Below are 22,104 nucleotides of genomic sequence, written 5' to 3'. Positions count from 1 at the left end.
GATGCATGTAAGCTAGTTTGCCCCTGTTCTTCTTCTCAAGTCGAGGAGGCCAGTGTTTCAATTGTATTGATTGATTTTTTTTTCTTTTAGTTTTAGGGTTTCTGGGCTATGCTGAGATGAACTGTTAATTTTGTGGTTTTTTGATCTTTGGTGATGCCCTCGTGTTTGCTTCTAACTTGTTTTTTGTACCTCCTCGCAGCCATGTCTGACCGTCCGCGGCTTCCTTATCAAACTCCGCCTTCCAGTCTGCCGAGATCCCCTCCGCGTAGAGAGTCTGATACATCTCCACATGGGGGAGATCTCTCTAAATTGTCGCAGATGGATCCCCGCGGTAATAGAGTTTCGTCTTCTTCTGGGACGACGGTTTCACCTCCTAGGAAGGGGGATCCATCGAAGGGCCCTTCTGGGTCTCGATACGCTGCCAGCCGTGCTCCTTCTCGTCTTCGTGATGACTCCAGGTGTACGCAGAAACCTCCTCGCGGTGACACCTTCGATATTCCCCCTCTTCGTTCTATAGTGCCCGTGCAGAACCCCCTGCCGCCGCCTCCAGTACTTTCTTTCAAAGGGAAGAACTCCAAAGGTTCTGTGCCGAGAGCTGAATCATCTAAAAATCCTCCTTTCAAAAGAAAAGCTTCTGAAGCTTTTGTTGGTTCGTCCGATCCCGCGGAAGAAGAGGAGGTTTTCCCGGTGATACGCAGCGTTTCGGTTAGCAAGAAGAAAGTCACGTTTAAGCACATTGACCTTGAAGTTTTCAAGGAAAAGCATGAGCTTCAAGCCTTCTAGGTTCGTTTCTATGCCCCTGAGGATGATATTACTTACGAGCTCATCTCGAAGTATCAGTTTGATGAGTTTCATCTGTTGACTACGGTTGGAGCCTTCGAGGAGGGTCTTATGCTGCCGTTGTATAAGTCTGGTGATTCCTTTTATTATGATGTGCTGGCTGGTCGCGAAGGCTCTTCCACCAATACTCATAGCTGTTCCGTGTCGCAATTATCGGGGAACTATCTCTGTGCACTGAGGGAATGTTATCTGCGGAGTAAGGGGGAGACGACGATGACATGTTACGTTCCAAATCCTGCTGAGAGGGAGTGGTATACTCCTGAAAACGTCAAAAACTCCTTTGGGGATTATGTCAATAGTAGGAACCGTAAACCGTGGAGTGTTAGTCTTCGTAACCTCGCTGCTTCTTGGGGCGAAATTCGTCTCTTAAGTGAGGTGAGCGATGCCAAACTGAAATACGTTCCAGGCACCGAGGGGTCGGCTCAGCGGAAACTTTTTCCTACTCGTGAAAGGATCAAGCGTGACCATGATTATGAGTGGCATGCCACTGTTATTGAAATTGTTGGTCCTTGGGCGTATGGTTGGATTCCCGGTCCGCGCGCTTGGCGTCCTTCTGAGAGTAGCAGGCCTCGTGAATCTCCTCCTGCTCGTTATGGAGATTTCTGTCCCTGGCGTTTAAATTTCGAGGGCATGAACTTTCCTTATGCTCTCGACGTTGTTGATGGAGACGAGGTAGAGGGTTCTGGTGCTATACTTCCACCGAAGAGTGCCGCTACTACCAAGGTATGGTTATTGTAGATTCTGGCCGCGCCCCTCCTTTTTTGAAAATCAAACTTTGTGTATGAGGAAATAACTCTTTTGGTGGAACGTGTATTGGTTTGCAGGTGTCGAAAAAGAAAAATATTGGGCACAAGCAGTCTTCTACCATTGTGACTGGTGAGGCTGAGGTTCATGAAGAAGTTACCAGTCCAGTGAGCGAAGATTTTGCCGAGGATGAGGAAATGTCTGATGGGGAAGAACGCACTGATACTTCCCCTCCTTATGTCGAGGAAGAGGTTGGTGCGGGTTGTGATGGTGTTGATGGGGGAAATAATACCGCGGTGGCCGAGGGAAGTGTTACCGCGGAAATGTCTGCTCCTGCTGGTGATAACCCTGGTGGTCCGGAATTTATCGGAGGGGGTGAGGCTGCGGAAACTCTCCCCACCATTTCTCAATAGTTCTCCTTTGACAGGATATATTCTGCAAGGTAACTCTTTGATGATGCCCTCGGTTTTCCCGAAGACTTTTCTTTGCTTTCCCCCAATGATGATTGGGATGTGCTCGGGGATTTTGGTAAGGAAAATGTTGTTGTTCAGAATGAGGGCGCGGATGATCACATTGCGCGTGGTGATGTCGAGACTTGTGCTGATGGGGAAATGACAGCAAAGGGGAAGTCTGTGGTTGACTCACCTTCCGAGGATTTCCCTCACTCACTGAAGTTTGAGGGTGAGGATGCCATAATGGATTGGCTCAAGAAAAAGAGTCTGCTGTTTGTTCCCCATCCTGCCCCGGTGGTTGCTGGCGAGAAAGATTCTGATGCTTATACTTGTCGGATGATGGAACTATCTTCCGAGGCGCGTGTTGCCGAGATGTGGGGGAAAATCTTGAGTGTTCAGAGGCTACCCTCGTAGCGGACCCTCCATCTTCTGTTGATGAAATGATGGCCATAGCCGATGGGTACCAATATGGTTTTCCCCAGCAACGTGTCTTGGAGGTAAGTCCTCGTACATATCTCTTCGTGACACTCGAATCCTTCGGTGTAATAATATTTTCCGTTTGATGTGTAGATGATGAGGAGTGAGCATTGTAACCATGTGCTGTATCAATTCTTTAAAGAGAAATCTTTGAAGCTGGAGGCTAAGCTTCGTCACAGGGAAAAGGCATTATCTGCGGTTGAGGTGGAGATAGAAGAACTGAAGAATAGCCTTAAAGAGAAAGAAAGGCTGGGTCAAGTGGAGGCTGGTCTTCGTTCAGAGCTTGCCACCGTTCGCGCTGAGTTAGAGAAAACTCGCGGCAAAGTTTCATCTTTCACAGGTTTAGTTCTTATCCATCTTTTATCCCTTGTAATTCCTTTCTACTACTTTGTTGTTCTGTCTAAGTCTCCCCACCCTATCTTCAGTGGGTGGATTTTCCGAGCTGATATGGCTTCGGAATGAAAGGGAACGACAAAAATCTCGTATCAAAGAGTTGGTCGAAAAAATTAAGAGCGAAGCCAAAAAGTGGGACGCTCGGGCTGAGGGATGGCGCGCAAGGCATGTTCAGATGGTTGATATGCAGAATTTGTACAACCATGACCGTATTTTGTTCAATGGTACGCTGCTGTGGATACGTGAGAATCTGAGGGAATCCCGTGAGCGTACTTCGTTATTAGAGGCTAGAATACATCTTCTGGAAGAGGAATTACGAAAGGTTCGCTCCCTTCCGTTTTCGGGAATTAGGGAGAGTATGTTGTGTCTTACCAGAGAAAGGGACGATGCCAGAGCCGAGGTTGGGGCTCTCAGCAAAGCTCTTGCTGCGTCTCGCGCTGAAATAGCCCGCCAGGCTGAGTCTGAGAGAAATCTCGAAGTATGCATGTACAGACATAACAAAGGGGTAACAGAGATAAACAACGAAGTCAACCATCTTCGTCACATGGATTCTATGAAGCAGGTAGAATTAGATGCAAGTCAATTTGCTCTCACCAACCTTCAACTAGATTATAAGAAACTATCCGAGGAATATGACTATCTTGACGAAGCGCGAGACGCGGTTGTTAATGAGTTTGAAGAGGCTTCGGCTTGTGTCGAAGGTATAACCTCATTTCATCGAGTGTGATTATGTCTTTTCTGTGCTAACTCCCTTGTGTTGTCTTTTTCAGAGCTCGAGGGACAACTCCGCGCTGGAAATGAAAAATTTGAAAAGGCTTAATATTCCTTAGTGCAGCAGGAAGGACAGACTAATTATTTTAAGAGTCTGGTGGCATCCCGCGAGGAGGCCGTTGGTGCTGCTTCTAAAGAAGTGAATCGTCTGTCCTCGTTGTTATCTCAAGCCCACCAGCGAACGACAGTTATTATGCATAAGGCTTGGTGTCAATTTGCGGAGGAGACAAACAAGATGCTGGAGAAGATTGAGCTTGGCCTTAAGACCGATCATGACCTCGTCAAGAGATATCCGCGTCGTCCTGTACCTGCCTTCTTGCCTGGCTCCTCTGGACCCTCTTCTGGTGGGAGCATCCCTTCAACTCTTCGGAACAACCCTGCTGATGGGGCGGCATCTTCCAAGTAGAAGCCACGGCATTAGCCTTCAGTTAGATTTTGTTAGTATTTTATAAAGAGAATGTTTTTGATGTGTTTTTTCTTTGAATTGTCCTTGCCGCTCTTTGTAACCAACCCTTATGAAATGGATCATTCTTTTGGTGTACCTGCAGTATCAGTTTGTTTTTTATTTAAGCATTGTGAGGAAGGACATTAAAAACAAAAGAAGAATGTTTTAAGTGTTTGGGTGCGATACCGAAGGGAGGTACCTTCGTGATCGTCTTGAGACCTGTCACCCCGCTGGCGAACCCTGGGCCAGAGGATTCCTAGATGGTTGGGGCCGAGGAAACGTTCTAGGATATGGGGTTAAAATATTTACATACACCCATTCCGTCGACCCGTTGCCTTAAGACTGGTTGGGTATCTCTTTCTGCTGGGTGCCTTCCCCCTGGTCTTACACTCACAGAAACTGATGGGGGAGCCCTGAGAGATTGTAGATTAACTACTTTCCCCAATATTGTTAATAAATTTTGTTTACTTGAAGGTTTCAAAAATCTTTTTTGATTGATAGGTTGAGGCCTGCTACTCCTCGTCCAGAGATAGAAACATGTAAAGCGGTTACGCTTCCTTCTTCTTCTGGTATTCTTCACGCAGATGCAAAGCTGTGTTACTCCTATGGGTAGTACGGTTTGAGCCACTTAGCATTCCAAGGATGCCGGAGGACCTCGCCTTTCAGATTGCGAAGATAGTAGGAACCGTTTCCCGCAATGTCGTGTATTATAAAAGGTCCTCCCCATGTAGGTGCTAACTTTACCCATTTCTTCTCTCGTTGATACTGTGGGATTGTTCTTAGCACATACTGCCCCTTTACAAACCCCTCCCTGTGGTTTCCTTGAGGAACAGGTCTATGGCCTTTTCTTTCGCGGCTTCTTTATTTTTAATTCTTTGGGTTTTTCGCTGCTCTTCTTGTTCGCTGTTGATACGATCCTGAGTGGTTTGGAACTCTTTTGCAGAGACCCGATCTCCCTTGATTTCCATCACTCCCTCAGGTGTAGGGAATCTGAGATATCGGTAGTAAGTTGCCGCCACTCCTTTGAGTTTATGTAACCACTTTCGTCCAATAATGGCGTTATAGGGGGATGGGGCATTAACCACGCTGAATCGTGTTTCTACTTTCATGGGTCCGGCGTTAACCTGCAACAAGATGTCTCCCAATGGATTCGTGGGTTCTCCATTGAATCCGTAGATGGTGTAATAAGAGGTCATTAGTTGTTCATCATGGAGCTTCATTCGTTTGAATGCGTCGTAGAATAGAATGTTTACTGAGCTTCCCCCGTCTATGAGGATATTTTTGAGGTTACATCCAGCCACTGGTAGTGTTAGGACCAAGGGATTGTTATGATCTTCCATATCTTCTTCGATATCTTCAGCATCGAAGATAATAGGTGCGTCCATCCACTCTTCGTTCTCGTCCACCTCTACACCATCAATCTTATATAATTCGCAGTGGTCCTCGAACTGCTTCCGTAGCCTCTTTACTATCTGCGCTGTAAGGGAGGGCCCCGCGGCTTCGGAACACGAGATGGTGTTGATTGTGCGGCTTCCCTATGGAAGTTGGACTGGCTTGGTCCGTTTGGATCTATCCTCGGCGACCTCCTTTCGTATGTAATGTTGGAGTTCGCCAGCATCAATCAGTTTTTGGATCATTATTTTGAGGTTTTTGCATTTCTCGGTCTGGTGTCCATTGAAGCAGTGATATTCACATTCATCTTTAGACTTCTCGGTTCTTGGGGGCTCTTTTCCCTTAGACCACGGCCACTCCAAATTTTCCCTTCCTTTGATCTCTCGCAAGATCCGAGCATAGCTAGCATTGAGCTTCGTGTAAACTTGATCTTCGAATTTTCGATCGTCTTTTCGTCGTTCATCTCTTCGTTCCTTCCTATCTTCGTGAGGCCGTTCCACTGAGATATTTCTTTTGGCCCCATTGGTTTGTTCTGCGGAATTGGTACGGTGAGACCTCTGCGGGTATGCCCTCGGGTTCTCACGCTGGATTTCTTCAAGACGAGCGTACTTTTAAATAATTATTCGAAGATCTCCTTCTGTCTTAGGCACGCTTCCATGAATCTCAACAAATAGTGGACTCATTCGGTCTAATCCCCACTTGTAGCAGTTGATACTTACTACTGGGTCCACACTCCCTATGGCTTGGCAGATCTTGTGCCATCTGTTAGTGTATTCCCTCGTGTTTTCCTTGTAGCTAATTGCCAGCGAAAAGAGCTTATACATTCCGGTGTTAACAGCCTTGTTATACATGTAAGTTCTTAAGAAATTTTCTGCGAGTTGATTGTAGGAGTGGATGGAGTCAGGCGGCAAATTATCAAACGAAGACAAAGCCGATCCCTTCAGGCTTGATGGGAAGTATCTACAGAGTACGGCGTCATTCTGACTCCATCTGGCTAAGACACGGTTATAATACTGAATATGTGCAGCGGGATCACTGGATCCGTCATAGCATTCGAAGGTCGGGACAGGGCACTTCAGCGGAATAGGGGTGTTGTCCAGGCGATGAGTTAGGGGCGTGGAGTTATCCTCTCTCATGACCTCTTCTAACCTTCCCCCGCCTTGTCTACTTTTTAACTGCCTGATCTCAGCCATCATTTCATCACGCATCTCTTCCATCGTGCGGTGGTGCCCTACGCTCTCCTGCCCGTGATAGTCTGACTCTTCGTCATTATAATCCGGGTCGGATGCGCTACTTCCCCTAGCCGCGTCTGCTATGATGACTCTTCGGTCTCGATTAGGTTCTGGTGCCTTTGAATTTGCTTCATCAAGTTGTTGGCTGGTCTTCGTGCTTAGGGAAATCCGATCTTTTAAATCTTGATTTTCTCTGGCCAGCAAAGCTACGGCATCTGCGTAAACCTGCTGGCTCTTCTTCAATTCTTCAAGGTCAGCCATCAGTCGATGTGATTGGTTTGACCCCTGATTATGAGTCCCAGCTCGTGCTACTACGTCCATGGTGCCGCCTACTTCTACGGGTTGCACTAAAGGTGGTAGAGGATCAGCTTCGATTGTTGGCATTTCCAAATTTGGTCTTTCAGGCTGAGTGCCCATCTGCGGAGTTAGAACCGCCGGCACAGTTTGATTCTGATCGTTTGTTGATGGCATTCCGAAGGTTGGCGGATGCGCGGGTTGATGTGTTCTGGATTCAACAACCCTTTCTTTTGGTTGATGGAATTGGTCCGTAGCAAAAGTTTTGCTGGTTTCTGCAGCCTTCGGGGCTGCCGCAGCCGTACTGTACTTTGTTGCCGCTGCTCTGAGAGCCGCGGCTGCAACGGAGTTAGCGTTCATAGGCAAAGTGATTTCCGCAGTATCCTGCCTCTGACTGTTATGCATACTATCTTTTTCAGGGGTATAATTGGCAGCGCAACTTGGACATAACATATATAAAAATCCGCGCCTTAGAATTTTACAAATTTTATATCGTTAGAAATCTTTTTAAAAGAGCTACGCAACGAGTACAAACAAGAATATCAAATTTTTGTTTTTAACGAAAAAATCGGAGGTGATCCTCATTTTAGGGAAATTTTTTGAAAACTTGATACTTAACCATTATGCAGTCACCAAAAACGATGCATAACATATTCTGCAGACGCATAACGAATTATGCAACCATTTTTTCGACTGCATAACAAGTTATGTATCTGCATAACAAAGTTATGCATATAAAAAATTGATGCATAATGCAGTATGCATCCATATTTACGGATGCACATCAGGTTATGCATCTATTTTCTCGAAGCATAATGCATTATGTAGCCATATTTTCGGACGCATAACAGGTTATGCAGGTTTTCTGGACTGCATAAAAAGTTATGCAAAAAAATTTGTAGATGCATAACAGGTTATGCATCCATTTTCACGAATGCATAACATGTTATGCAGACAGTTTCTCGACTGAATGACATGTTATGCAGTCATAACCATATCATCATCTTCTTTCATGTTTCATTAACTCCCACACAAACCATTATCTTTCATTTATTCGGGGGCTCTTGGTCAAAATCATGTATTTACACCATCATCTTCTTTCATGTATTTACACCATCATCTGCAATTAAACATTCTTCACAACTCATCCAGTATTGCTTAGTCCAACTCAATTCACGGCTGAGAGTTTCATAAAAATCTGAAATTCATTTCAAAATCTTCATTGAAAACAAGTTTTGATCATAAATATATGATGACCAAACCGTGTTCTACAAACCCATTTAGGGATTTTTGCTGCTACCATTAATAACAGTAGTGAATTTAAATTGTAATGAAGAGAATCGGTAGTAAGAGTGTTCGTCGTTAATTCGAAGAAGAAGACGATTTGGTGTTGTTGTTGAGATAAATCGAATTTAGGCATGAATTTGTTCTCGAAATCAGTCGAATCTCTCCCTTTTCTGAGATCTAGGTATAGTGGAGAAGAAGAAGAAGAAAAATAGACGAAGAAGAAAAAGAAAAAAAAAAAGACAAACAGAAACAAAATTTTATATATTTTGGGTTTGAGAATAATTTTCTTCCAGAATTTGGGTGCGCGCCTGTAGTTTTGGGAGCGTGGGTTTCACAGTAGAAACATCAGGGAGAATGGGTCTCCATGTAGTTTTCACATATAAGAATCTCCAAAAATAAAATTCATAGAGAAGTTTTGCCCACCTAGAGAAGCCTATTCTGCTGATGAGGCCTCTGGACCTCTGGTTCCTCTTGAGTTTCGGGTTGCATCACATAATATAATTCCATTCACTGTTATAATATCATTCTTTTTTCACAAAATTGGTTAAAAAGATTAAAATCAACAATTCCTGGGAGAAAAGGACATTTAGATTTTGATACTGTTTAAATGGACAAAAATGTAAAAATAGCCAGGATGTAAACAGTTTCATCCTACCCATTTTCAAATATTGTTTCTTATTTTTAATTTACATCAGGATACATCCAGTTTCATCCTTACTAATTTTTAAGTTTAAGTCAGGATGAATCCAGTTTCATCCTTAGTATTTTTTTAGTGTCCATTTCACTCATACTAATTTTTACTCGTCCATTTGAACCATGTTTTAAAAATATTTGGAAAAATGACCCATTTTCCGTTTTTGTTTTTTGAAAAAATAGTAAATCCGTATCACCCTATTTTTCTCATTCTTGGTTTTTTATTTGACTAGTTTGTCTCCCATGCGATGCACGGGTTAGCTTCCTGCTTATGGAATAAATAAAAAATCAATAAGATAACAGTTGATTTGGTGTGCAAGAAAATAATATCCGGGTTGGTTTAGGAGGTTTACATTTTGGTGGCCGCTACTATAGAAACCACTTTTACTTTCTTTTCATCTGGCTACCAAGATGTTTTAGTCTTCCGAGTTGTCTCTTTCCTATCGCTTACCCATTGCTTATAATTTGAAGGGTTACCCTATTTCGAAATATTATTTGCAACTCCGTGAGAATTGCTTTAAGGTTATACCACTCTATTTTCTACCTTAATCTAGAATTTTAGATATGTCGTCATGAATTATGGGTCAGTGGACCAATGTTGAATCCCGTAAAGATGTATGGTTAATATATAAAATATCAAAATACTATATCCTAATATTCCATGTAGGTACACCCGATCCAACCATCCACCCACTCTCTCGTGCATGTTAAACCCGTCGGTGATGGATCAGACGTGATTGGTTATCTAGCACGTTGCACCAAATGCACATATTTTACCCGTTGTTCACCCGTGGCTTTAAAACTCAATTTAATTTGACAATCAAAGACCATAACTGTTAGCATGATAATGGCTTCTGTATGATCCCACCTCTCTTCTCTATAAATAAGTCAGTGCATGAAGAATAACCTAGTCTATAAATCTGAAATTGCCAGGAATATTTTGGTATATCCATCAGGGAAATCGTTTTTCTTGATGATAGTAATTTTATATTGTTAAGGTCCATAATATGCATTTGAAATGCCAATATATGTTGGACTTTTATTCCCATCGAAAGCTTCTGATCCAAATTAGAATCCGGTATTGCGTAAGCATTGTGCCCAACATTGTCCATGTGCATTGCAAAGAAATTTTTATCGGAAATTCACATCTGGTAAGTGGTATTGTATCCCTTATTTCCACACATTCCTTCTTATTACTACTTTATACCGATATCAACTGCAACTGTCATTTGTACGTTAGTTTTATGTTTTCCTAGTTTCCTAGTTGTGTTATAATTAACCTTGTGCCCTTAATAATGCCTTGTCTACTGGCTAGCTTAATCAAGATAATTATCTGCAATCCAGTTTTAATCGTAATTCATGATGCAACATGTACGTATTATCAACCTTATTTAGAAATTCTCTAAGACACAACTATGTCGCTTCCGTGTAGTTTTCAGTAAGAGCTTCTCCAATGAAACGTATGTGAAGATAAATTTCTAAGTCCACATAGGATGGACATTCATTTTTCCTAAAATTCTTCTCCAACCCCAACTTCTTAAATCAATGTGAAGATGATGTGGCTTAATTTTTATTAGACATTGTCAAGGTGAATGTCAAGTTTTATACATTCACCTTGACAATGTCAAGTTATCCCATTAAGATTTGCTTACCTAAATTAATTTTAATATATTAAATAACTATTTTTAACTCTAATAAAATTCAAAAATTACTAAAAATGAAATTTACATTTAATTTATAAAGCATCACAAACAACATCATTGGAGATGAGCTACTTTCCCCCCCTAAACTTAAGGGAAAAATTGGAATGAGGATGTCTTGTTTGTGTTTCCACCTGGGAAACACACACAACCACCATTGGAGAAGCTCTAAAAAAGATGCATAATTGTCATAAATATTCGCTTTCCTAACAGTCGTTTCTTTTTTTTCCATACATTCCGCAGGGTATCAATTATTTCCTCTTTATATTTGATTTTCCAATATACGGTTTATTTTTATACATGGAATACTTATTTATATTTTTATATATACATATTTTCATATGTTTGTTTTATTTCTACTATGCAAATATTTTTCACGCAACTTAATATTCCTAATTAGGTATCTTCACTCTCGGATATATACTATTTATTTATGCTTCAGAGAAGATATAATATTTATTGAAACAAATCCAGTTTTACCCTTTTATTTAAGAGGAATAATACATAATTTAAATTAATGTAAACTACGTCAACATACTATATATATGACTGTTCTTTTCTTGGAAAAGACATTATTACTTATTACTTACATATATTTTGGATGGTTTCAAGGTTCCGGCTAAAAAAAATGGATGGTTAGAACCTTCTCTACTGAGTTGGTCAATGTTTGGAAGCTCGGCCCAAAAAATGGTCCACATAGAAAACGCATATATGATGTAAATTAATTCCAAGTTATTATCTGAAGGCGGAGGGATGATTTGGAATGGGTCATATACCAATACATGTATGTGGCATATTAGGGGTTATCTTTAATAACCAGAATCATTTCTTGAATTATTTTTATTAATCTATGTGCATACAATAATGTTTTCATATGTGCAGACACTTATTGAGAATTGTTATTTAGTTATTTTTCATTTTTCTTCTCCTGCCAAAATCGCACCTGCGAAATAATCACAACAAATAATAAATACAATAAAAATCAATAATAATCAGTTGAAGGAATTTGGCATGAGAGAAAAAAGATAGACCAAAGAGATGAGAAATAGTCGAATAGAGAAGAAAAATAGAGGAATAAATGGAACAAGCAATCGACTATATATTTAATAAGGATTTTTTAGATACCTGCAAAATAACAAAAAACATGACAACAAAACTTAAATTGAAAAATACTGAAAAATAAACTAAAAAACAGAACAAACCCATAATAATGGGTTTACTTTGACTAATGCCTTTTATAGAGACCCGAGCATCAAAAATATTACTCTTGAAATTAAAATTCCTCGGAGACCTCAAAATATCAAGATTTTTATTATTTTTGGAAGGCGTATCATTTTTTGACTAATTCGTAAACATTTTAGTATTTTATATTATAATTCTATAAACGAAACTCTAAAAAAATTTAGCTTGAATAAAGATTTTTAAGAAAGATAAAAAAATCACCTGAGTTGTTCAAAAGAGGGAAGGAGCATCGATCACTTGCTCTGCACAACTAACGAAAATCAAGGATCAAACAAAAACATTAGTTTAATCATTTATAAGACCTGCAGACCAAAAAAAAAGATATCACATAATAAAACCCTAAAAGCTTTTCCCGTGAATGAAATATTCAAACCATTATAAATGATTATCGTGGTGTTCTCGAAGGAGATAAAGAGCATTGGTTTCGTTCACTTCTTGGATGATCTAAAGAAAAAAATCCACGGATCAAACAAAAAAATTATGTAAGCACGCAGTAATGTAGAAAACAAATTCCTAGAGGAAAAAAAAAATACCTAGAAGAGAGTAGCGGCACCGATGAGATTTGGGTTTTGGTATCACGCTTTATAGATTGAGGTTGAGCAGAAGAATATTTTGTAATAGAAAAGAAGAAAATTATAGCGAATTGTTTGGAAATAATGTTGTATTTACTAAAAATAAGGAAATCTGCATCTATTGGAATAATAATGGAAATATTGTTGGTTACAATATGGGAATTTATTTTTAAAGAAACGACACTTTAACAGTTAGGGAATTTTTGCAATTATGGATATCCACTTTATTCTCATATTTAAAGTAATAAGTGGTTGCAAAATATTTTGATGCAAAAAATATATTACAGAATATTTGGTGGCCATATTTGGTAAAGGTCATCACTCAAAACTTACGCCATATTCCTTGAGAACCATATTTGGTGTCCCTGTTTGTTCGAAAAATAGGAAGCAGAGAAATCTTTCCGATCAAATTGCAAGAATTAAGCAAAATTCTAATACACACAATCTCTGCTTTCCTATAAATCCAATTAATGAAATATTCTTATAAATCCAAATAACTTGAAATAAACAAAGTAATTACCTTGAAATAAACAAATTAATACCAATAATCAATTCAAGAAAAAATTAGAATCATGCTCAAAGAAGCACAAAGCTTGACAAAGTGATTTGACTTCAATTCATGCTACCAAATTAATATGATGATAACTTGTGTTGAATGGATCATAGAAAAAGCCTTGTGTTGCTGATCGATGATTCTTGCTATATTTAACCCTGCATCCCCATTCTATGAGACCCCGTAGTCCATACTGCAGAAATAATGTACAATGTGCCACTCAACTATCGCAAAAAAAAAACTAAAAAAAAAAATAGAAAACAGGACCAATATAAATTAAATATGTGTTGATGGTAGTTACCTTCTTCAAACCAAAACTCCATGTTTTTTGTTTGCTAAGAAACATATTCGAAGTTGTGTTGCAGATCACTTGGCTTGAGCCATTAATAAGAAAACTCACACATTCCCTGTTCCGATTCCTTCAGTTTACCCTTAATTAAGATCATTTGCAGGCAAAGGCAAGGAGAGATCTTGGGCGTGTTCTTGTCGCACAAACCACAAACCATGCAAGGGCATTTGAGAAAGGAAAAAAAATCTTGCGGCAATCAACCCAATTCATTTGTTTATGCCTGCAATTCCAATGAAAAGAAAATACACATCCGACCATATTAGAAAATCAACAAAACTCTTGAGCTTTAATATTTACCTAGGTCATCACTCGAACCAAAGAACAAATATAACGGCTTTGGATTTGATTTTGTAGATCCCAGAATGATAGTGAAATATGAGAATTAAAACCAAAGAATACCATAGAAAACAAAACAGAAACATCAAACTTCTTCTATTCGTACTCATGAGCTCCCATTGCCAACTGATTACCCTTTTAATTACATGCAAAAAAAATAACAAAAAATGTATTAGACATCAAAACCCTAAATCTCAAGATAAAAAGAAAAAAAGAAAAAACAACAAAACCCCCAAGAAGTAAAAAGCAAGTACGATGAGGTTCGGTCCCCTTTCTCGGATGCTTTATATAGTGAATCAACAAACCCAAAATTACATGAAAATAAAAAATAAACAAAGAACAATATAAATATACATATGATCAGTTTTGAGATCGAAGAAACCTTTATTTCCTGATTTAGCAACAGTCGAACCAGCGGCAATCTAATTAGTAAACAAAAATAAGTGTTTCATGCATCATTTAGACCTGGAAAATAAAAATAATTATGGTGTTTGGCACAAAAATATTTTCAATAATTAGTTTATACCTTAGTATTGCGCGGCTAAAACAGCTAGAACAATATGATCGAGGAAAACTACAAAACAAACAACATAAATGGAAAAAAAACAATTCTTGCTAATTAACATATACGACGTGAATGTATCAATTGGGACACCTTTCATAAGATACACTTTGAAAAGAAAAGAAAAAGTTGGATTAATATGGTTAACTTTGCTCTAGTGGAAGTAAATGCATAATATTCAACTGTTGATCAACTGCCATTGAAATAAAAGATATGAGATGCTTCTAGCAGAAGCAAATCCATATAAAAAAAATTACAATTACAATATACAAATACAATAAAACAAAATAGTAAAACTATCACGTTGTGAATAGACGACCTCATCGCATGTGTTGATCCATCGTCAATACAGTAAGAAGAGTACACCAGCATCCGCAGCAGATCAAAAAAAATCACCATTAATCGATATATTGCTAAGAGAAAATACTGAGAAATAAAAAGTAAAACCCTAGAAGAAAAAAAAACACATAGACCATATTTTTCTACATTAATCGATATATTACAAATTTTGTAATTTTGGATAGCTACATTATTCTCACATCACCGTAATTAGTGAGTGCAAAATATTTTTGTATAAAAAATATATTGCATATCAAGACATAATAGAATTAGAAAATTGGCTTCATTTAATTTCTTATTTCAGACTGATGTTATTTTTAATTATGGTATAAACAAAATTAAGAAAAGTAATATGAAAATTAGGTCTATTATTTTGATTGAATTTTTGTGTTAACCTGTTTAATATTTGGACTGATTTTTTGTGTTAACCCGTACAAAAATTTCCAATTCTAGTTTCAATTTTTTGTTTCAGATTCTAACAATTCTTTTTTTTTTTACATGATCAATAAGGTATTTGCAAGATCGCACCGTTGGATTCAAAGGTTAGTACCCGCAACCAATCTTATCAAAAAAAAATTTAACTTTCGTCGGAAGTGTAATCTTATTTTGTAGTCTTAATTGATAGAATGAAGCTGTAATTAGAATGATTCTGAAAACTGTAATCGGACATTGGACATTGGACATTAGACATTATACATTTTTTATATATTTTTTATTGATTAATTATGTGATTGATTCGATGCATGATTGATTAATATTTTGATTTCTATCTTGAATGTGTGTTTGATTTTTTAGTGTATTTTTCGCAACATAAAATTTTTCGAGATAATTGTTTAGGCAACAAAAAATCCATTTTCCATTAAAAAAAATTGAAAATATTTTCCACTTTTTTTGTTAGATCACATCAAAATAATTTTAAAAAAAAAATTGGTGAGGACAGAATCAACCAGAAGCTCTGGTTAACCACGTCGCTCGAAAAACTCTATTTTTATATAGAAAATGTATATTGATAGTTTGTTTCTTGTTTTGGTTTAGGCTAGCCAGATGAATTTCAATTTATCCTATTAATTCCATTCGCTTGGAAAACTTAATTTTTTTTAGAAAGCCATTTTTCATCCCATTTGTTGGTGGTTGATGAGAGACATGAGAGTTTAGAAGCATGATGTAAGCTCCGCTTAGATATGTATATAGTTGACAAACTAATCAAATATTTAAAAACATTCATCGAAAAAAGTTGGTTAAATGCCTGCCACCTGATAGAGACTCTTTGCCCTTTCTAACACTAATTGACTTTCAATTGCGGAAGAAGAAGAAATAACAAAAAAAAACAGTAATTATCGGCACTTTGCAGCATTTTTAGAGGGAGATTCCATGAGGAAAATCAGAAATGCATTCCCCCCTCCTGCCTAAACAAGTCAAAGAGGATTTTGATTTTTTACTCATCATATATTCCCTTCTTCACTTGGGCATGCATATGGCTGCTAGATCAAAAGCTTTTTCTCATGTATCCGTTCCATGCTTTTGCTTTTTCTCGAAGCATGTTGAAACAAAACAGAACGGTTGTTCACAATTTTATTTTATTTTTGATCTTAGAGAAAAGGTTTGGCTCAAACTAATTTCACTTGCATCATGAGCAAGTAGATTTAAAACAGAAAATAGGATATAACTAGGAACCTTCGAGGTAGATGATGCATTTGACTCATGTATGTGCGAATGCAACACAGCCACCTCCTGGTTACGTTTGGACTTTGCTCTATTACGTTTGTTATTGTTTACAACTCTAATTATGTTTAAATAATCTATTATATATGCGAATATACGTTTGGAATTCGCTCAATTTAATTTGAATATCAATGGGTCTTCCGGTCAGCGATACTGTATGTTTAAATAGCCTTTCGGGCACGATACAAGAACAAAAACTTAACTTAGAAAATAGTTACTTAATTCATGCCATAGGTAGTAAAAAAAAGATGCCGCCGGAATATGAGGAGGAAAAAAACAAGATACTACTCTTTACACGTAAATCACAATTCATTACGCAAATCGCAATCCATAACGCAAAAATAGCAACACCATCTCTTTTGGAACGACAAGCCACCTGCCTGGTCAATGGTTATCACACCACAAGAACAAAAACAGAATGAGAAGTCTATGAGATTTTAATACATGGGCTATTTTAGTAACACCATGTTTGTTTACTCCTGACTCATCTGAGTCGTCTGGATCTGAATCATCTGGATCTGAGTGAAATCACCTGACTCATCTGGATTTGAGTCGATATGTTTGTTTTGAGTCAGATCTGACTCATCTGACTCGGAAATAAGTGAGTCAGTGGTTTGATCCCATGAGTCAGGGGTATTTTGTTACCTGACTCAAATGAGTCCGAGTCAGGGGTTATGTCTGAGTCAGAGGTCGAGTCAGATCTGAATCAAAATGGAAAACAAACGGTCTGACTGCTGACTTGGTCCGAGTCAGGGGTTGACTCAGATTCAGACGCCGAGTCAGCTGCAAACAAACAAGTTCTAAGTCACTGTAATCTGCTCTTAAATACAATGGGCTTGATAAGCAGTTGACTTCAGAGGTGAAGGTACTGACTATGGTATTGGCAGGTATGCTATGGATATCGGTTGTAGCTCTGGCAAGAACTCGGACAGTGATATGTAACTAAAACTTCTAGAAGGTAGTGGATGCTGTAAATTAACTAAATCAAGATTAAAATTCCTGTTTTGGAATTGCTGGTTGATGTTTTAAGGACTTTGCTTAAGATTTGTTGTATAAAAGGTTTATAAAATTATTTATTTTTTTGATTGATTCGCCTACATATGTAAAATGTTCATATTTTTTTTGATTGATTCGTCGCGTGTTTGAGGAAAAATACTGCTTGAGAACAGAGTTAGAGTTACGCATTGATGGAAAGACTTTTATGCTTAATTAATTGGCTGCTAGTATGGGTAACAGAGTCATTATAAATCTCAAGCATAATGTGTAATTGTGTATAACTTGGTAGCTTGTATTTTGTGTATAACTGGGTAGCTTATTTAATAAAATCTCACCTTTTCAAAAAAAAAATCTGTAAATTATTTTTAGAATTTTCTCTTCTTATCAAAAAGAAAAGAAAGAAGTTTCTTGGATAACTCTATGATTCTGAATTCACAGAATTCTGTACTAGTAACGGTGTTGCTGAAGCATAATCATCCAAGAAACATATTCTCCCTGCGACCATAATAGAAGAGAGACTTTTTGGAATGATCTGGCTGAGGTAAGAGAGTGGTCTTCAGAAGCATGGTGTTTCATTGGCGATGTGAATGCGGTTAGGAATGACTTGGAGAGGAACAAGCCTGGTGGGGAAGTGAGAAATATGAAGTTTCTCAATGATTTTATATTTGAGCAAGATCTAATTGATCTTCCATTACATGGTGGAGCGTACACATGGAGTAATAAGCAAGATGATCTGTTGCTCTGCAGGCTGGATATATGTTTGATTTGTCCTGTTTTTGATGCTAGGTTTAACAATATCACTCAAACAACATTGATTCGTACCATATCAGACCATAATGCTTTACTTCTGGATTTAAACCCTTCAACAAAAACTCATACTTGCTTTAAGATTGAAAATCACTGGCTGGAACATCCAGATTTTGTTAAATTGGTGGAGATGTGTTGGAATTCTCTTGATTTTGTGGGTACTCCTGGTTATGTTCTATTTAGGAAGTTACAGAACTTGAAATTTTTCATCAAAAGTTGGAGCAGAACAACTTTTGGGTGCGTGAGAAAATAGGAGGAGGATCTTAAGAATAAAATCAGTGATTTTAATATTACGGAGGAGTCTTCGGCTTTAACTTCTTCCCAGCTTGGAGAAAGAGATGAATTGCTGCAATCTCTGAACAAAGTAAAGTGTACTAGAGCTAGAATGGCGTATCAAAGGGCAAAGGTTAAGGGTTTCAAAGATGGAGATAAGAATACTCGCTACACTACACCATTTTTTCCTATTCGAAATGGTTATTGAGCGTTACGAATCGGGGTTGTAACTGTTCCGGACCGTTACGAAAAGGGGTGCTACAATTTTTTTGTAACGGCCAAGCAGCCGTTACGATTTTTTTTGTAACGGCTCTTGTAACAGCGAAGAGCCGTTACTACGTGGCACTGTCGTAACATGCGAGAGCCGTTACGAATTTATTTAGTAACAGAACGTTGTAACAAGCTGAAGCCGTTACGAATTTTTTGCAACAGTAAAAAAATTACTGCCGGTCAACCTTGACCTGGTCAAAATCAGTCAGCAATGACCAATTTTGACCATGTCAAGGTTGACCGGCAGCTCATTCTCGGCCTGAATACGCCGGAATTTAAAATAACCACCTGCATACACCTTTCATTTATCCTTCACAATCAACAATATTTTTTTCAATCAATTCTTATCACACTCAAATGGATTCATACAAAGGATTCATACAAAATAGAACTTAAATTATTCTAAGTATCAAATAGTAGGGAATGTATACAAATTCCCATAAGTATCAGTTCATAGAAATTCCTATGTTCACAAATTTATATAACTTAGACTGTACATAGAAATTTACTGCAAATTTTCTATGTTGACAGCTAGAGCTGATAAACCAACTTGAAGCTGCAAATTTTAAGACTTCAAGTTCGAAATCCATGCATAAAGTTATAGATGAAAAGTATCTGCTAAGTTTAAACTTCCTAAGCATATATATCAACCTATGTTAAAAGCAGACAAAACTTCAAAAAAATATAAATTGGGGAGAAGAACAATGAGAAATACTTACTGTGGTTTTGTAATAAGAACAAGCCCATGATTTAGTCATCAAGAGCTTCAACTGAAACTGCAACCACTGATCCAGGCCATCATTGCAATTGGTCCTGAAACAAACCAAAGTCCATAAGCTCTCTCGCACGTTCAACAAACAAAAGTCCCGTAAGAAACATGGAATCTAGAAATATACAAGTTAAGTACTTACCCGGTATTCTAGCAGGTACACAAGATGATGCCAATCCAGCTGTAGTTCACTTCCCACCAGCATAATACCTCGCAATATAAATTGAAGGTCAGAAACCATGCCTATTAAACTTTATAGTACAAATATAACCAAGTGAAGTACTTACCAGGGATTGATATTTCCCCAGCTGGCTACTTATGCTTCAGCTGACCTTGCGAGAAGTCCCCTGTGCATTCACATATAACAGAACAAAAGCCACCCACACATATACAAATAAATGATGAACTGAAAGTTCCTAAGTCCAGTCAAAAAAAGGTACTTGCCCACCTTGATGATCCTCCTTGCAATGTTGAATTTCCCATTCAAACTCTGAGCAGTTCTAGCATCTTCAAGACGACAAAACCGAACCCTTTGCAGTGTCCAGTCTCTGGTCAAGAGGCACCAGCTCCACGTCCCGAATGGTTCAAACACCTGGAAAAAACAATATCACCTTAAATAAGATCAAGTTTGGACATCGGACATCTTACTTATTACACAACAGAGCACATAGTAATCCTTACAAGAAAAGGAATGTTATATTAGAGAGCCATCGAAAGAAACCAAAACATAATGAAAAAAAAAGATAAAGAACCTTGTCCAAGGAACAGGTTCATTGTCACATCAAAAAGAGAAGAAAAGAGAAGTAAAATGGATAGAAGGAGAAAACAAAAAAACTGCATTCATGGAGGGAATTGTTAAATGCACAAAGTTTAAAACTTACTGTCATAGTTGACTCTTTCAACACAATGTTTCTAACCGTAATCTGGTTTGAGTATTCAGTAACTGGCAAAACTAGCAGTTCTAGAAAATGGGAAAAAGAAAATAAAAACAAATGCATATACCTCTCCTTCGCTTGAATTTGACTTGAAACCTCTTGATGTAAGCCCTTGGTTTCTGTGATTTGATGAATGCCTGCACACAACCAAATTAAAGACTACATTCTCATGAACACAGTCTTATCACCAGTGTTAGGTGTACAATGAGATGCAACCCTATAATTCCATGTATGCAACTTAAAACAAGAAACATTTTTATTAAATGGTTGCAGCTTAAAACAAAAAATGGTAAGGAAAAGGTTGTATCAATTTAGAAAGAAACCTGTAGGAAAGGCAATGCCTGTTTCTAGATCGTTCTCAGTAGAACCACCATTTCCTTATCCTTCATATCCTCCATCCATCTCACAACAGAAACTCCACAATTCCATATTTTCCCTGCATTTAAATCCAACTTTGATCTTGGTAAGACAACCACTTATATAAACTCAAACACACAGACAAAACCATGGACATGTTATAAATCCAAGCATCTTATCATATAAATGTTACTACTCAAGCAGCTTCCTACCCCATGAACTACTCTCCCACTTCTTCTTCACATCTATAAAATCAAAACCAAAAAAACATCAAATCATCAATCCACTATAAAAAAAAAAACATAAATAAATAAGTATTAGAATTTAATGGAAACGAAACTATCAATATACCTGCAGTTTCCATTCAGCTTCAACTGGAACTCCCATTTAGAGCATCATCATGCAGATTCAATTACTTCCCTGCAATGTTCATCTAGTTGCAATCCCAGCTGCAACTCATTCTGTTATTCCCGACAATTCACAGCCAAACAGCCGCCATTCTGCAACTCATTCTGTTATTACCGACAATTCACAGCCAAACAGCCGCCATTCTGCAACTCATTCTGTTATCATATAATTCAACATCACTACTCTTTGACCTAAAAATCCTTCCTTATGACCTCAAACTGCATCACAAGAACCAAGCACTTATTTCAGCTACCTCCTTTCATCCTTCCTGCAATTTCAATTCACCACCTAACTCAGTTGTAAATGCTCAAACAAGCACCCATTTCAGCTATACCTCCTTCCATCATCACAGCAAACAACACATTAAATAATCAAAAGAGTTGGCAGGCAACATTAGCTTCTTACTAACTCCCCTCTTCTTCTTCAACAACAACAAGAAAAATAGTTGCAATTAAAACACACACAGTGATATATCAACAAACAAAAAACTAATTTTTTTACAAAAAATAAAATCTCACATGTTGGATCCTTAGTTGCACATAGTTTTTCTTCAACTCCTTCTTCTACATACAAAATACCAATCCTATCTTCAAATCTTCATACATGTTCACTCCTCTCTCATCGGTAACAACATAATCAATCAAACTCTATCACCATCTTCAATTGTTTCTTTTGTAATCCTGAACACAGAAAACCCTGGTAACTAAATTGGGGAACCCAAAAAAGAAGAAACCCCTAAACATCTATCCATACTTCAATTAAGAACAAACCCCTCAAACACTATTCATTTTATAAATTAATTACACACAAATCAGAATTAATCTGAGAAACCCTAAATCAACTTACCATTTCTGCCAAGTTGAATCCACACTTTATTTAACAGCACCGCCAAGA

At 38.0% G+C, this 22,104-nt stretch overlaps 1 long non-coding RNA gene across 1 annotated transcript; it reads right to left on the bottom strand.

Annotated features, from left to right (window-relative positions):
* Positions 1-11,472: 11,472 nt before the first annotated feature.
* LOC113304091 lies at positions 11,473-12,591 on the bottom strand. Its single transcript, XR_003338043.1, has 3 exons — positions 12,496-12,591; positions 12,164-12,406; positions 11,473-11,663 (listed from the first exon to the last, which is right to left on the bottom strand). It is a non-coding gene; the product is annotated as an uncharacterized LOC113304091 (long non-coding RNA).
* Positions 12,592-22,104: the final 9,513 nt, after the last annotated feature.

This window comes from Papaver somniferum, chromosome 8 (genome assembly GCF_003573695.1).
Source record: "Papaver somniferum cultivar HN1 chromosome 8, ASM357369v1, whole genome shotgun sequence".
In the NCBI taxonomy this organism is placed as follows: domain Eukaryota; kingdom Viridiplantae; phylum Streptophyta; class Magnoliopsida; order Ranunculales; family Papaveraceae; genus Papaver; species Papaver somniferum.
The sequence above is the reverse complement of the archived record's forward strand: the minus strand, read 5'-3'. Positions and strand labels throughout refer to the sequence as shown.